A 13,158-nucleotide genomic window follows, 5' to 3' on the forward strand; every position below is an offset into this window, starting at 1 on the left:
TATCTGGAAACTCAAAGTAATGGTTTCTGCTATTTCTTATGCTTTCTTGAAAACAGTCAAATAAGATTTTGATAAAGATAATTTCTCTGTCCAGCACTGTTCTAGACTAGACTTCAGTACTTCATATTTTAAACACAAATGCATTTAATTGGAACTGCACATGATCATAAATTTGTCTATCTTCATGTTGGTTGATTATTTTCTGTCTTTTCAGTACTACTCCCCTTTTCTGCTTCAGACATCTTCAGTGTTCCTCTAGTTCCTGCCAGATTTCTGGGCGCTTAGAGCTCCTGGCCATTCTTAAGTCACTCAAGTGTCATTTGGTATCCTGTATATGTGTACTTTTTCCAATAATAGCCCTTGGTCTTTATCAGTTTGTTTTTAATATTGATTTTACACAGGCAGACTCCTATAGGATGTTTAAGTTAACTTAGTGGATGTAGACATTGCCATGGCCATTGAGGCCTGCCCAGTTTTCTTTGTATCTGCATCTCTGTTTATACTTCCTAGCTTGTATTCTTTTTAGCCCTGTGGCATTTAGTTAGTTATTTTTATTTTAATGTTTTTCAAATGCATTTTTCCTTTGTAGATAAGTGATCATGTCCCACTTTCATAGAAAACAATAAGCCTTGTATGTCTGAAATCAGTCTTTCTTAGTAACTGCTAACAGCCTAAAATGTGATAAGATGTTTTTCTTCATCAGTGTTTTCAGGCTTAATGCTCTTTTGCATCTAAATGTTCAGAATCATTGGTATTCATGGTTATCAAGTTCAGCTGGCTAGCTTAAGACCATTCTTTTTGTCAGCTTACAAGGGTATATTTGGCTTGTCTTTACTAATCTTAAGTCCTATTTCTCTTCAAGTGACCATGCATCATCATCTGTATCATATGTTCGTGTTTTCTGGTGTTAGCGAAGTTATCTGCATATCTAAAAAGTTGCTGCAGGCTCATCCTAAAAACTCCCTCACAGTCATAATGCTTTCCTAGAACCACTGTGTAAAGCTGTGGGGAACTATGTATCTCCATGCCGCAATCATTTATTAAGATGAATAAGGGCAAAGATGTCACTCAATATTAGTGCTCTGATATTTTGAATCAGAAACACTCCAATGTATCACTGTAATAATTTTATAAAAGGTTCCAGATTTTTTGTAATTCAGAGACCATTTCATACTATGCAATGATTACATTTATTCTTTAAATCCGCTGGGTTCTGCGATCCTGTGATCTTACTTCTTTTATCTCATTTTAATTCACTCTCTCTCTCAAAAAAAAAAAAAAAATAAAAAGCATAATTGTGTTGTAACCTCTGTCTTAAACGTTGTGAGTATTTTTAAGTCAGTACCTCCTTGATTTTCAGCCTCTTCATTGGACTAAATGTTGAGTATGGAAAACTGCAAGAAAGATAAGAGAGAAAGTTCCAGAAAAACATACAGGTTGCAGACAACAACAAAAAAGCTTTAAGCAGGTGAAAAATGGGCCTGTGATGTAGGCTCCCTTCACTGTTATGATACTTCTTGCCAAATGTAACAGGCTTATACTGACCAAGTTAGCCACAGCACAATAGCTCTTCTTGTTTAACCTTGCTTTAGCAGAGTGGATTGCCAGGCAGGTTGTAGGAGCTCAGCGCAATCTCTTGGGTAGTAGATGTCAATGATCCTTTCTTGAGTTGCACTTTGATGGAATGATGCATCTGAATCATCGAGAGGCAATCAGCTCTGGGGAAGATGCGTTCTGCAGCGGAGCGGGGGATCGGACAGGCAGGTCTCATTTTTCCGGCACCGAGCCCACTCGAGGGAAACGCCAGGACCTGGCAGCCCTTGCAAAGGAGGTGAACGAGTCTTTCGATGTTGTAGAACTCGAGGCTGGGAATGACAATGTCGAGTCCCTTAGGGTTAGGATCGGCGGGGCCAACAAGGCTAGCGTCCTGGTTGGGGTCTGTTATAGACCGCCAAACCAGGATGAGGAGACTGATGAGGAGTTCTACAGGCAGCTGACAGAAGTTGCGAAATCTTCAGCGCTTGTTCTCGTGGGGGACTTCAACTTCCCTGACATTTCCTGGAAACACAACACAGCCCAGAGAAAGCAGTCTAGGAGGTTTCTGGAGAGCGTGGAAGATAGCTTCCTGACACAGCTGGTTAGTGAGCCTACCAGGGGTGGCGCCCCGCTAGACCTTCTCTTCACAAACAGAGAAGGACTGGTGGAGGATGTGATTGTCAGGAGCTGTCTTGGGCAGAGTGACCAAGAAATGGTGGAGTTCACTATTCTTGGCAAGGCCAGGAAGGGGACCAGTAAAACCGCTGTATTGGACTTCCGGAGGGCTGACTTTGAGCTGCTCAGGACACTGATTGGTAGAGTCCCTTGGGAGGTGGTTCTGAAGGGCAGAGGAGTCCAGGAAGGCTGGGCGCTCTTCAAGAGGGAAATCTTAATGGCGCAGGAGCAGTCTGTCCCCACGTGCCCAAAGACGAGCTGGCGGGGAAGAAGACCGGCCTGGCTGAACAGAGAATTGTGGCTTAAGCTTAGGAGAAAAAAGAGGGTTTATAATCTTTGGAAAAGTGGGCAGGCCACTAGGGAGGACTATAAGGATGTTGCGAGGCTGTGCAGGGACAAAATTAGAAAGGCCAAAGCTCATCTGGAGCTCAATCTGGCTACTGCCGTTAAAGATAACAAAAAATGTTTTTACAAATATATAATGCAGAACAGAGGACTAAGGAGAATCTCCAGCCTTTACTGGATGCAGGGAGGGGGGGAACTTAGTTATGAAAGATGAGGAAAAAATTCTATGATTCTGTGATTCTGTGATGGTTGGGTAAAAAAATAACAAACATGTTTAGTTAAAAACCTAGGTTTGTAATAATAGACCGAAGTTACAAAGATATATTTTAAATTAGGAGTTGTTTTAATAGTATACTTAACAGTATTGGATCTCCTTATCAGCTCCAATATCTTATCTAGCTTTTGAGTTTGTTCAATCTGACCTGCAATCTTCTGAGCACTGCAATTTTTCTGTTCGTATCTCTAAAGGAAATATCTAGAGCAAGCTGTTTGAGAACATTATTTTCTCTTACTAGGTATTACATGGCTTGATCCTAGCTTTCTTTTTTGGATAATCCTTGTTCCCAGAGATTATACTGTTGGATATCATATAGTAATATCCTTCCTCATCTTTCCCAAGTTTCTTAAAAATATTTGTAGTGTCTTATCTTGATTTGATTACATTTTTGGCTCTAGCCTTTAGGGTACTTTCCTCTGCCTGCAACCTTCTTAAGGCAGAATGTCTTCACAACATGTGTTTTTAAATATTGTGTTACTTCTATCAAGGTTTACAATGTTTGTTACTATCTTTCATAAGGAGAGAGATGTTTTCATTGTCTATGGTGTACATGTAGGTGTGCATGGTTGAGTTAGACACTGTAAACTCCAGTTACAGCCAGAGAGGACAAAAAAACACTTCAGGGTGTGTTTTATTTATTTTGGATGTCTACTTGGAGATTGATTTACTTCATCCTTAAGCTGTATTGCCTAGGAGACTAGTTGAAGCATCTACCACATAATGTCTGTTTTTAGATTATGTGTATGAGAAAAGATTAATCTGAAGATAGATTCAGTTTGGTGTGCAGCCTTCACTGGACAGCTTTTAGATTTAGGGTGACCCATTGCAAAAATGCTTATTTTAGATTAGGTTTGACATTATCCTAGGAAATAGTGAAGTATATGAGCAAAGAACAAAAAATACTTTGACTCTGGAAAAGTACTAATAATTGTACTTTCTAAAATGCTGGAATATGAATTTCCTGAGAAAAACACATGGATGAGAAGACTAATTTCAGTGTGTTTGTGTTTAGAGAAAAGGATGTCTCTTCACAGAAGCCTGACATTTAAACCTGATCTGCCAGAGAACCAGACATGAATATGAAATCCATACGTCAATTCTGCATTTGTGTGAATTTGTTTCTCTATATTGTGAATATTCACAGCTGCAAACTTTGTAATGATATTTACTGTGGCAGTAAAGTTTGCTTTTTATTAATTTTACCCTAAAAAAAGAGCCAGACAAACACAGGAAATCACTGGAATGCCTACTGAATTATAACTGTCTAAACCAGAAATCAAATAAACTAACCCAGGTGGAAGCACTATCTGGAATTAATGCTACATCTTTTTGCTGATCTTCATTGGATTTGCACAATTATGAATGATATATACCTGACAGTCTGATTCACAAACTTGCATGAGCCTTATGGTATTTGGTAAAATTATATTTTTCATTTTTGATCAATGTTTTCTTTCTGATAAGTATTATTGTGGGAAAACAGTGATTACCATTCATTTCTCCTGGGTGATTTACAGACCTTAATTCAAGCAAGAATGGCATAAGTTGATTCCTTTAGGCATCTCAGTGAGCTGTGTTTTTAATTTTTCATCTTCCTGGAACTGCAATATAACTTCCTAAAGACCAGGTGTCCCACTGACAGTAACTGCAACACGACAGCTAAAACTGAAGCCAACAGCTTGGCCAAATTATAATGCTACCCACAGTGTCTTGCTCACTCACTAGTAATTCCCAGATCTTGAATATCTATGAATAGTTTGTTTTAGGTAATAAGAAATATTAATCTCTAAATGAAACTCTGCGATGCAAATAGAATGTGCTGAATAAATATCAATTATTATTCATTAAAATGCAAATGTAGATAGGCACTTTAGAGACAGTTTAAGTGGTCAAAATAAATGAAATAAAAGAACACCAGTAATTAGACATTTATAACTTACATTATAATGTATTGCCGTGATTACTGGACACACACATTGTAGAGCTCTGTGTTTGTCCTTCAGCTTTATGCTGTAGCTTCACAACAATTTTTATGTCCAGCGAATATTTAAAATATTCAGGCACCACAGCTTGTACTTAAATTTTATTGGATTTGTTTTAAAGATAATTTTTTCAATGGCAGTAAATTTTAGCTGTATGACTTGAATTAATTTTAATGAATTCTGTAGTTAAATCCTTGTACATTGTTTAAAAAGCCTACTCTGTTTCCAGGGTATAATGGGTTGGAATATTTTAGTTTACCACTTAATGAGCATATGTTTTCCAGGTTTACATAGGTTTTATACTTTCAATTCTGCACAGAAAAACCATTAAACCCTGTACACACATGTCAATCAAAAAACAAGAAAAGTGACAATGAATTTATTTTAATTTATTTTATTTCTATTTTTTGTGTGCTTGATATCAAGGGCTCATTGAAGTACATGCTCATCTTAAGGGTGATATGCAGCAACTTGTTTTGGTTTTAAAGTGCTATCAGGACCAAACATGAATTGAACAGCAGTGACTACCAGGACTTCCATGAAATGGCCGCAATTGTAATATGTTTGAGGTTAAAATTTGCAGCAGTCTAACAGTAGGTCTATGATAATAAAGAGAAATAGCTCTTGTTATGGTCACAGTATTGTTAGGAGAATGCTTCATTAAGCTGTATCTGTGTGTATGCATGTACTTTGCTAATTAATGCTCAGTTTAGCCACATGTCAACATTTAACCCTTCATTATCTCTTTAGTTAGATGTTAAAAACATCAAGTAACGTAAAAATAGTTGTGGGTCATGTTAATCTGTTCAATCACTTGAATCTACAACGAAATGAGATCCAAATATAAATTATGGTGTCCCATTTAATATTTTTACTATTACACATTTTAAAATAATTTTTTTTTAGCTATTATCGAGAACAAAATATTTTATATTTGAAAAATAATTTTGTAGGGAGTTCAAGTGACTTTTTTTCATGGTGTATAGAAGAGCTTGTTTTGATCTTTCTCCTTATGGAATGTTATTATGAAATTTAATCATGTAATATCCTTTTATAAGTAGTTTGAAATAAAATCTAGTAGGAATTAATTGATTTTTTTTTATATATTTTGGCGTACGATAGCAACAAAATAGGAGATTATTTTAATGTCATTAGAATTAATTAACATATAGTTGGCAAATATAAATTATGGTCAAAATTCTTGATGCATTCCAAATTATGTTCAAATCGCAAAGCAATGAGTGTTAGTTTATGGAGGAAGATCTCCAATATATTTTTATTTTTATTTTTTATTTTTCCATTTGTGTCAATCCCTGCAGTAAAATGTGAAAGAATCATTAGGTAAAGTCCCACAGGAGCGTTTTTGCTCTTTCCTGGAGCCAGTGGCATCAAAATTGGATACAAAGCAGACTAGATAGTCATCTGAAATTTAATGATGTGAGGACATGAAAAAGTATTGAAATATTTCATATCTTCATTCTGTGTAAGTATAGCAAAGGCAGAGAAAAAGGAAAGTTTCATTAAAATGCTCTCAGTAAATGCTGTGACAGATGATTGCCTTTTTTATTTATCCATGTTGGCCCTTCGAGTAATTGGGATGGTGATGTTAGTAAATTTTCACACTGGTGTCCCTCAGTGTTTGCCCTTCTGCCTGTTCCAAATAATAATAATAATAAAGGGTAGCAGATCTCATTTTCATATGGGAAAGTACTTTATTCATTTTCTTTAAACAAGTAGGCAAAGGGTACAGTGTGCTGTAACTGATAGAAATGGAAATTCTTTATGGAGTGGCGAGGGTGAAATAATATCAGTATGAAGGCTAGAAATAGAATCCCCCCACTGTGCAAAGAACACAGAACATGCACAGACAAAATCTCATTTCTTTCAAGTTTGCTTCCACTAGCATTGTATCAGGACCTTGCAGGTCTTGTAACATGGTGTTCACTTTAATATTACCTTTTACTCATTCACATAACTTCCTACCCTTCTGCCCTGCTCCCTGTCATTTTCTCTCTGCTAAGATGAACAGATATCTCTACAAAGAATATTTGGTAATGGTTTAAAAAAATAGACTATTTTTTGTTTCAGCATCACTTAAAGATGCTTAAACGTATCAGTAACGTTTGTACAAAAGCCTACTTGGGTCCAAGAAGCCACAGATTATATAAATAAATCTGAAGAAATCCTTCCAATGCCATTATTCATTATTATTAATGAACATGTTTCTAATACTGTTATGCCCAAAAGAGGAGAAGGAAAAAGCATATTGTCAAAAATGCGTTTGCATATGTCTGGTCACATGTATGTTAGAAAAGTATAATTTCTGTCAAGAGGGCCTAGCTATCTGTAAATATGTTACCTGATCCAGTATGTTACTGAACAGAAGGTGAAAATTCTAGACATTATAATCTAAGTCTACATGTATTTAAGGGATCTACACAGAAAATACAGAATGTAAAAATGTATTTTCATGGTATTATTGGTATTAATAATTCCTGGTATTATTGGTACAAGTGTTGTGATCTAATGAAGTAATGTAATGAATACACTGGACAGGGAATCATATGTAGTCAAAGTACATTTGTTAAACATTGTTTTTACCTCATCATCTTCTGAGTATTAGAATAGGAAACTAAGATACTTATTCTAATATTCAGGTTTGTGTTTGCAAGTTGAGGGATTTGTGTTCTTGGCAATTAATTTCAGGTGTCTGTATGTTTGCTTCATACAATCTGTTGCGGATTCTTTTGTAAATGACACCAAATGTCAGCCTTTTACTGAATACGTGTTTCTTCTGAATTCTATTTGTGACACCACTATTTACTAGTGGAAGGTTCAGAACTACATTTTCTTTTTGAAAATTTAAAGCTTAGTTATTGGGTGAGTGGTTGGGAAGAACATCTACACCAACTGTCAGGTACATTAAATCATTGGAGTTGCATAAGACATGAGGGTTACATTTATGAGTCACAGGAATGCAAGTCTCTGCTTTTGTTAGGGATAATTTTCTTTAAATAATGCTCTCATGTGAGTCTTAATAGAATTTATTGACCTTATGGCTGAAATCTAAAACATTTCTGCTTTGACCTTAGGAGGGAACGAGAGTCTGAATTTTTAATTGTTGATATTTATTTCACACTTATCAAATTAAAAAAAAAAAAAAAAGCCATAAACAGTTACTGAATAATGTGAACTGTTACTGAATCCTTAGATGTAAACTCACTAATTTTGAAATGTCAAGAACAGGCAACCCATCCTCTAGTGAAAACTGTTTTATATGGTAAGGGCTTGTGGGCATTTTATTATAATGTGGGTGAGAGGAGGACATTGTCAATTTGGTGGAAAAATCATTGAGAATATTTAAGTAGCCTTTATATCAAGATATTAGTAAGACTACTCTGAGGTTAATTTTCATTAAGATAAAACACACATCTCCTGTGTGTGTTTTATTGTCATTCATTGGGTAAGTATAATGAACCAGATGAACAAATGGTTCTTCAATACCTTAAAGAAAGAAGAAAAAAAAAAAAGAACTATGAGGATGCAAAGGAAAAGCCAATTGCATCTTGTTACTGCAGTTCTTTTACAAAAGTCAGAATAAAATGACAATGTTAAATATTATATGTGGAATGATTTGTGTAGTAAGATCTAGATGATGTTAAAACCTAATAACAAAAAGTTTTGACTATATGTAAATTTTCTGACATTATTTTTTTTTTTTTTAACAGCACAAACTAAAATAGAAGATCTCAAATTAGATTAGGTATAATCCTAACGCTGGATGCAAAAGTTTGAGTTTTCTCAATAGAGCAAAGATGGATGCAACTAAGGAAAAAGTTGTCCTCATCATGGTCCTTCTTTTTAAGTTAACATGTTATGCTCTTCTGTGTTCAGAGAGAAAAAGAGAGAGGTTACATGAGCAATAAAGCTGAGGGTGTTCCTAAACTCTGGCAAAAGAAACGCAACTAGATCTCACCAGTAACATAGAGTAAATGGAGTAAAAGATAGTTATGAGTAAATGGAGTAAAAGATAGTATTTATAGTTATGTGGTGGTTTTTTTTTTTTTTTGTTTTGTTTTTTTGTTTTTTTTTTTTTTTTATGTTTAGCTGGCATATTTCTGGTAGCCAAGGGAACTTTGTCATTGTTTGAATGCAGAATCATTGTTCATTATTTGGTAGCAATGCTCCATACTTAGTATATTAAATTTATACCAATTGGTTGCCTGGCCCTGTTTATTTGTCTGCACTTTTTCTTTATTTTAATAAGCCTCTGTAAAGATTTAATCTTAATCATTTGGTGTAGTAATCACTGACAGGTAACAGACTGTTTAACTTTTCTATTTGCTAACATAGCTACAGACTGAAAATAGAAGTCTCTTTCAATGTATCTGGAAACGTATGGGCAAGGCTAAATCATGATTCAGAGAAATGTCCTCTTAAATTAGAACTTTGAGATGGATATAAGTAATGTGATCAGATGGCATAAATAGAATAAAGGGAGGAAAAAAAGTTCAAAACAGATGCCTGGCATCAGTCTTTCACATGCACAAAAAATGTGTGGAATGACCTTCCAGACATGATAAAGCTATGCAGAATTTAACATTGGGCCATTCAGGGAAATTAGCATCCAGGGTCATGTGTGGCAAAGTAAGCTTGGAAATGCAGGGAGAGCCATTAAAATAAACTTATTGTCATCTGCTCTTGTAAATATTAATACTGAATTTACTGCCTGCTGTACGTAGTTTAGATCATCACAACACACCATCCCTCTCCTTAGTGAATCATCAGAGCAACTTGTATGGGCAACTTGTTTAATTTTTACCTTTTGACCTTTTATCTGCTTATTTACAGCTTTCTTATAAATTCACTGCAAAGGGGTTGTCTGTCCAGATTTTATGACTGTAGTGGAATCATATCATTCGTGAAGTTCCTCGGCAGCAGAGAATGAATCCTGTAGCAGAAAGGTATGTTTAGCTTCTTTTATTTACAAATTTTTAGACCTGGAGGAATTCCATGTAGAATACTAGATGGTCTCTCTCGTAACAAGTTTTGGATACTTCCTACAGAAAACTTAAAACTTTTTTTTTTTTTTTTTAATCAGTAGCAGTTATTTTTTCTTAACAAAGTTTACGAATAGAGTTACAGTATTCTACATAAGGTATGTAAGTCTAGCCTTACAGGTAGACTAAGAAAGTTGACAGGATTCTGAAGAGGGTAACAGTAAACTGCAGTTTGTCTAAATTAAATGTTGAGAGTTTTAGTTTTATATTTTTGTTCCAGTTATAAATATGTCTGAGTAAATAAGACTGTTCCCTAGACAATAATAGCTAACTGGCTGTTGTGCACTTAGGTTATCTCAAGTCAAAAATTGATTGTGAGTCTGCACAGTTTGTCAGAAGTGAATCTGTCTCAGAGAAATTGCCTTTGACTAAAAAAGCAATCATGGCAGCAGAAGAATGTTGTTCTGCTTTTTCAGAGTCACCATCCCTGGAGGTCTTTAAAAGACATTTAGATGTTGAACTTAGAGGTTTAGTGGAGGACTGTTAGTGTTAGGTCAGAGGTTGGACTCGATGATCTTGAGGTCTCTTCCAACCTAGAAATTCTGTGATTCTGTGATTCTTTTCTTCAGCAACGTATGTGTATATGTAGTTTGAGCATAAATCATTTTCAACCAAGGTTGAAAAGATTCATTTCTAATCAGGAGATGAAAAATTATTTTCTCTAAAATAGCACGATTTTTTTTTTTTGCCACTTTATGGTCTTTCAGGACAAAGCCAAGAGTTTTTGTGGAGCCAGTGTTTTAACAGAGTCAGTAGTCTTCCTAAGGTAACACTTTTTAATGACTGATATTTCAGTAAGCAAAAACCAGTTCAAGTCATTTTTATGTACTCAGTTTAATTCATTTGGTTTTCTACCATACATGGCAGATCTAGCCTCATGATAACTTGGACACTTTATTTTCATAATCAGAGGGTTATAAGCAGTTAAAATTACTCTAAGTTTATTGGGTTTCATATAAGAATTATTGGACAAAATCCTATGAAAATTATAAAAATGATGGCAAAAAAAGTCTCATGGAAGACAGATATGGCAGAATTTTCTGAAAACTACTAAAAAAAATCCTATCAAGCATCTTTAAAACTGTTATTATACAAGTGTAAAAAATCTGCAATGCATATGATAGTGTAGTTGTTGCATTATTGACAGTTGGTTGTCCTAACAGACAGATGTGTTGTCATTCAAAATTTATACCAGTAAAACCTGTAAATTATTCCAAGCACTAAGATACTTTTTTATTTTCCTACATAAATCAAACTTTCTCCATACTGCTATGAATATTCTAAAACCCTTTTTTTTTTTTCCATTATTATTTTTTATTTTGGAAATAAGCAATAAAAACTCCAAATAAAATGTTTATGATAATGATGGTATGTTAGCAATGGAAGATGAAATGAAACCAGAATGTTCAAGTATCATGAGAAAAGGGAGGGAGTAGTAGTCTTTTTGATTGCTATATTGTATAAAAATAATTGGTTCATTATCATAATTACACGTTCTTTTTCATGATAGCAAGGTCGAACTAAATAATGTAGAGGGATGTCAGTTTACAGATTCTGGCAGGTATTAATTGAGGAAATGAGAGTTTGGTGGTGCTGAAAAGAGACAGGTGAACAGCAAACCCAGAGGACCTTCCCTGTATTTCATATTCTTTACCATCTGTGATGAGACTTCCTAATTCAGCCATGGACTGGTAAAGGACAGAAGGCTGCATCTACTTCTGCTTTTCCATTTCATTTCAATATAGTAGTACAATGGAGCACATATATTTAAATTTTATATTAAAATTTTAGCTTTTTTAACAGAAACATTATTCTCTGAGATCAAGCTCATGTGAGTGTTTACATTTTGAAATACCGAATGCTGCATTATGCATTCTAACAAGTATTCTAATAAATTTTCCTTAATGAAAGTCATTAGTGATTTAAGCAAAAGAGTTATGGCTGTTTCTCCCCTTTATTCCAGAAATCTTTAATGCTAAGAGCAATAATATATTTTGACCTGTTGAGTAGTAAAAAATAAATATTTAAAAAGGTTTAACTTCCTCACAGTAAAACAGGAGAGTATAAAATGAACTTCTAAACTTCTAAACCCAATAGATGCTTAACCTGACTGAAGTAATAAATGTTTAAAAGCATTTTGATTATTCCATACTAATAGAGAAAATAAAATGTTAAATGTGTTGAAAGAACTATGTTCAATTATAAGTGTTGTTATTTTATGCAGTCTCATGTAGTGTAACAGAATATGAAGTATAAAGCCAACATTTTACGATATGAATAAATATGAGAATTTTTTGTTTGGTTTCTGTTGCTGTTAGAAAATATTTCCTCCTAAGTTCTCCAACTACTCATTTTGCTTTATCTTATTAAAATTTACACATGCTAGGTAAATTTATTGGATATAGGTATAAAATGACTGTAAGGTTACAAATTTGAGCATTCAGTGTGTGTGTCAAATTACAGAAGCCATGAATTTTTCTTCACAATAGTTGGCTGAACTGTTTTATCTAAAGCTTCATATTTATATGTCAGCTTGATGGACGTATGGAACTTGAAAACATCATCCGAACATTTGGCAAATGTAAATGCAAGTTTAAAAAATCTCAGAATGGAAACCAGTTTTGGCTAACAAGATGAAGTTCTGGATTATTTACTGACTCTCTGTCTTCTACTAATATCTCAGAGTGAAGACAGTGCAGTGAGAGAGCACCATGGCTGGTGTAGGGTGCCATGGGTATCTTGTACCACTTCCAAACTGAACGACAGTCTTATCCCTGAAAAGATGAAGCAGTGTTTACTGGAGGAGACCTTGTTTTGATAAAATAAACTGGACCTGTTTTACAGTGATTGTAGCACATACAGTTTTCCTGTAATATAAGATTCATTTTTTTCCCTTGTGTTGCAGAGCGCAATGTCTTGAATTGAGTGTGAACAGTACCACATTTATGAAACTGTTCATGTGGTTATATTAAATATTTGGTCTTTATATTAAATATTTGGTCTTTGTCACTGAATTTTTGTTGTAGTTTTTATCCTCTGGGTAGTGGTGTAATAAAAAATAAAGAAAAATATATATTTTTTCAGACCACCCATACAAAAGTTTAAAAATGACTGACATAATAGCTGGATATTTCTGTTAATACAGAATGTGTCAGTGCTTAGTTAAAATTTTGTCACTTACTTAAACAGATTTACATTCTGAATTGTCAAAAATACAGCATTTGGGTTCTGGTTGGTAATTAACCCCTACCACCTCCTCTACCTTCTCCCATCTTTGGGCAGG

The 13,158-nt window shown here is 34.5% G+C and overlaps 1 protein-coding gene across 1 annotated transcript in view; it reads left to right on the forward strand.

The window, feature by feature from the left end:
• Window positions 1–13,158, forward strand: part of THSD7A (thrombospondin type 1 domain containing 7A) — a 281,624-nt gene that overhangs the window by 29,575 nt on the left and 238,891 nt on the right. The window contains exon 2 of the mRNA XM_038174823.2: window positions 9,667–9,779. The gene's annotated coding sequence lies outside the window, so the exon portion shown is untranslated. The remainder of the gene's footprint in view (window positions 1–9,666; window positions 9,780–13,158) is intronic.

This window comes from Anas platyrhynchos, chromosome 2 (genome assembly GCF_047663525.1).
Source record: "Anas platyrhynchos isolate ZD024472 breed Pekin duck chromosome 2, IASCAAS_PekinDuck_T2T, whole genome shotgun sequence".
NCBI classification, from domain to species: Eukaryota; Metazoa; Chordata; class Aves; order Anseriformes; family Anatidae; genus Anas; species Anas platyrhynchos.